Source organism: Gossypium raimondii, chromosome 4, assembly GCF_025698545.1.
Source record: "Gossypium raimondii isolate GPD5lz chromosome 4, ASM2569854v1, whole genome shotgun sequence".
NCBI lineage: Eukaryota > Viridiplantae > Streptophyta > Magnoliopsida > Malvales > Malvaceae > Gossypium > Gossypium raimondii.
This window is the reverse complement of record NC_068568.1, coordinates 44,673,064-44,678,039: the sequence shown is the minus strand read 5'-3', so window position 1 is coordinate 44,678,039 and position 4,976 is coordinate 44,673,064. Positions and strand designations below refer to the sequence as shown.

Genomic DNA, 4,976 nt, shown 5'->3' with positions numbered 1-4,976 from the left:
GAATTTCATCATTCAAACTATCTTCAAATCTAACGCACATCTCTTCCTTATTTGATACGATATTATGAGCATACTTGTTCAACTATACGAACTCCCGTTTATACTTAGCTATTGATCGATTTCCCTGTTTCAATTCAAGAAACTTTTTTTTTCTTGTCGAGATACAACTGACTAACATATTTCTTCCTGAATTCTGTCTGAAAAAAGTCCCAGTTAATACGATCATTGGATGTCATTGTAGTTAAAGTATACCACCACGAGTATTCTTCGTTTTTCAACAATAAAATCCCACATCTTAGACAACCTTCAAGTGTACATATAAATTTCGTAAAGACCCACTTCGTATTCACTAACCAGTACTCGGCTTTTGCAGGACCATCGTTAACTTTACCTCTAAATTCCTCAGCTCCAAATTTTTGAATCTTATCCATTGAAGGGCAAATAGTAGTTGTAGTCACAAGATTTTGAGGACATGGAGGTGTTGGAGGAGGCACAGTAGGGGGTGGAGGTTGCGGAGTATTGGCTCGTTTAAACTCATTGAATCATTGGTTCATCATACCAAAAAATACGCTTTTAATCTCATCACCAAATGATTACGAAACTGACTCACTTGGACTTGCTTCCGGGTTGAAGGCTTGAACATTACTCTCAGCTTCATTAACTACAGCCCGATTTGATTCGACCGACATCTTTTATATATAAGAAAATATAATGTTAGAACGGATCAAAAGCATCAAACTATCACAGGGTATATATGGCACGTATATCCTAGATTCATTACACGTTACGTTAGTCCTATAATCGATTAAATTATAGCTCTAATACCATTAAATGTAACACCCCTAACTTGTCTCCTTTACCAAATTAGGGTTACGAAATGTTACTGAGCAAAACATGACATTTCATTTCATTTCAAAATAGTTAAACAAATAATTAATAAACATATTGCAAACAAATTCAATTTATGGTATAAATACACTTATGGGCTTAAAATTGGGCTTACGTGGCCCCTAAAAATAGTTTAGGAACAATTCAGGGTCAAATCGAATCAAAATAGCCGTGTGACATAGCCCAGATCGTGCAAACATTTGAAATAAGGACACAGGGCCATGTACCAGGTCCACCCGTGTGAATATTTGAAATAGGGTCACACGACCATGTCGCAAGCCGTGTGACAAACTATTTTGGCTCACACGGTTGTGTCGCAGGCCGTGTGCTAGACTGTGTAGATATTGCACCTAAAATCAATAAATATACACGGCTGTGTGTGGTGACCGTGTGTGGCGCACGGTAGTGTGACAGTCCGTGTCCCAAGCCGTGTATATTTATAATTACCACTAAAATAGGCCAAAACAAATCCAACCCTTGCATACCAAGACATCCTACTTCCATAAGTCTTAACATACCAAAACTACATAACTTCATGCTCAAAATATACCATTTCAATCCACCTATAAGACCTAACCAATATGCCATTCAAACCAACTATTCAACTATAAAGGTACATATCATTATTTAACAATTCATACTCAGTCCTCAACCAAAATGACCAAATATGAACACACATATCCAAATACCAATCCAAGAATTGTAACCTTATTCTTAACATTAACATCATGTTTGGTTGGAGGGAATAGGAATGTATTTCCCCCAATTCAGTGGCCCATGCCTATTCCATTGTTTGGTTGGCTGTAATGAGTTATTACAGCCCTATTCCAAACGGGTTTATTCAGGGCAAAAGTGTCGTTTACAATTCAGTGGTCTGGGTTGGGAGTATCTATTCAACGAATGGGTGGGTGAAAAATTTCCTCTGATAACCCTTTCTTTCTCACATCTGAAGCTTTCCTCTTTCTCATTTTTCTTCCCATTTCCTCTGAGAGCAATACGTTAGCAATTTGACATTGACCCTTTCCCGTGGAAGTCTAAATCCCAGCACCTTCCCACTGGAAACAGTCGAGTTATGGTGGCATCTGCTTCACTGGTGAGAGCCAGCCAACACTGGGTCTTTGTCTCCATCTCCTACCTGTCTTAGAAATAGAAAGGCGAAAAAAATGGCGAAGAAAGCTTCAAAGTCAAAAAATGATCGTTGATCTTCAACCTACGTTACTTTCGCTAATAACCCATCAACAGCCTCCAATCAGTATTTCTCTCTTACCCCTTTGCTTTATAGTATTTTTTTGCAGAATAAATTATGGCTTTCTTAGTTTGTTTTGCTTGTAAGGAATTTTTGGGGTTAACAATAGACACTTTTGCTTGAAAAAAATTGTTAGTCAAACGGCGTTAAGGGTAAAATCAAGTGAGAACATGAAGAAGACAGCTGAAGAGGGTGTTGTTAGCGAGAGAGAAAAGAGACCCGAGTCAAAGTCAAGACTCAAATCGAAGCTGAAGAAGAAAACAAAAATCAAAGATAAAATGCCTAAGAAACCCTCCACTGCTTTCTTTTACTTCTTGTGAGTATTGCTTATGAATCGTTTTTTGTTCATAGTAATTTTGTTGATTATAACATTCCCCTACCTGGAAATTTCATGCTTTTATTCGTGTGCCCTTGTCGTGTAAAAGCTAAAATCTATCTGCTTATTTCTTGACTATCTTTTTTATGTAAAATTTTAGTTGGTTTTTTAGGCTTGCAAATGGATTGTGTTTCCTTGCCTGTAATGGAGCAAATGTATATGCAATATATATACATATATATATGTATGTGCCTGTGTGTTCTGAAAAGTGAGCTTTGGTTCTTAAATCAAAGGATTTTGCCTACTAGTTTTGTTGCAGAAATTGAATGTCCTGTGAGAGACATTAAACTAACAGATTTTTTTCATTTTCTTATACTGAAGGGAGGATTTTCGTAAGGAATTTCAAGAGCAGAATCCGGACATCGAGTCAATGTGCAATGTATGTTATGGTTTAAAAACACAAAATCTTATTTTAGAAAATGAATCTCTGTGTATTTAACGTATATGTTAACGAATCCTCCCCCATATTGTAAATTTGGGCACTTCATTTTCTAATCAAATCATGAGAAAAAAAAAGTGTTTTTTTTTTTTACTTATATGGTTTTTTTTTTAAATTATTATTGGGATTTTGAAGGTGGAGAAATGTATGGCAAGATTGCAAAAGTTGCAGTTAACAGTTGCAGGAGGGTCTAAGGTTATATCAGGGTGAGTTTAAGTCCAAGAAGTACTAGGGGTTATACGAGGACTAGTCTCAGATGCAAGCAAGAGTCCTTGAGGTAAGATCAAATTTTGGTTTGTCTTCAACTGTGCCAAAAGGTTCAATCTTTTTGTTTTGCATACTAAATTAGGTGGTTTTCAATTTGAAGGATGAAGAACTCTTCTCCAAGGAAATCACCAGTCGGGAAGTTTCCAGCCACTGTAGGAGGTATATCCCTATTATTTTCTTTATATTTTTAAATTTTGTGGCCTAGTTTCCCTCTCTTGAGCATTGTTTCTTGAATTTATCATTCATTTTGAATTTCCTATATAAATATCCACTACAAGGTAACTTTTAGAATGCCATATTTGTCTACCTCTTGTACTCTCTTGCACTTGAGTGTGGTTAGATACATATATACCCTAAACCCAATTAGACTAGCTTTCCTTTATAAGCTAATTTTTGATGAAATGATCTTTTTCAAAGTTCAACTTCGTTGAGCAAGCTAAGATGGAAAATAATTGGATTTATCCAACCTTTTTGATGCAGGTGAATGTAGGAGAATGTCATTACCAGCAATGTTAGTAGGGGAAACGGTGGGTGAAATACTTCAAGCAAATCAATTTGCAAGACAGATCCTAGCTGTTGTTGATAACAAAACCAAGAATACTTCTAAGGATCCTAAAACTCCATTTATTGAACACAGGAAGCAAAGATATCAATTTTTAAAGGTAATTGCATGAACCAATTGAGTTAAAACTCAAATTTTTCCGTTGTTTTTTTTCTGGTCGTACCATGATATATTCCCTGTTCTGCTAAAATATATTGTTCCTGGTGCTTCTAGTCTCTGATGGAAAAGGATTATTCGAAATGCGGGCAGAATGCGGTGGTGGAGAGGAAAACCGTATTAGTCCCGAAAAGTGAGACCATAGTTCATGCAATTGTTACGAATGTTAAAACATTTGACTACCAATTAAGCAATGGTGATATGAAGCCAATAAAAGAAGGTTTGAATGGTTTGAAAACAACTCGGAAGCAGCGATCCAAAGGACGCAAGTGAAAAACGAGACTGTAGAGACTTGAGAGACAAAAGTGTTTGTATATGAGGTAAAATTGGATTAGATGGAGTGTGTTATATATATGTATATGGGACTGAGTGAATTTTGATAGGTATTAGCACTCAGGTCTCTAAAAGCCAGCATGGTTTGTGTAACATCATCACCCAGTTTTATAGGGACAAGATTTTGGATATTATCTCAAACGTTTTAAGGCCTATTAACTTATGGCGTAAATTTTAAGCACAATCCCTATATTATTGTATAACCATAGATACAACCCTCAATCTTTACCATTTTGGTTAATTTAGCCTGTAACATTTCCCTTTTATTTCTTCTTCAATTCTATTTAGATTCTACCAGAAAACAATTTCACATTTTTTCTTTTTTAATCTTACTAGGTTAATATTTTATTATACCTCTATAGAACACTTGTCAATCTTTTGACTCTATTTGTGGAGTCTAAAAGTGTATCATTTAATTTTTTAAAGCACCATTTTCCAAATCTAATAAAATTCATCAAATTTATTTATTAAATTTTCTTCATAATAAAACTGAAGAAAAAAAATGTGAGATTCCTCCTCAGAATTGAAGAGAAAAAGGACGAAAATTAAACCTATAATTTGCCCCAGATGAAACAAAGAGTTTGACGAATTCATGGTGAAATCAGGTTTAGTAAGAGGGAATGGTTTAAATGCAAAAAAATTTGAAATCAATTTGGATTATTGTTATAATTGGTGCGGTTTTGATGTTGAAGAAGAGGATGAGTTCAAT

General features: G+C 35.3%; 1 pseudogene; it reads left to right on the top strand.

Annotated features, from left to right (window-relative positions):
* Positions 1-2,304: 2,304 nt before the first annotated feature.
* LOC105780821 (probable microtubule-binding protein TANGLED) lies at positions 2,305-4,470 on the top strand (annotated as a pseudogene).
* The last annotated feature ends 506 nt before the right edge of the window (positions 4,471-4,976 follow it).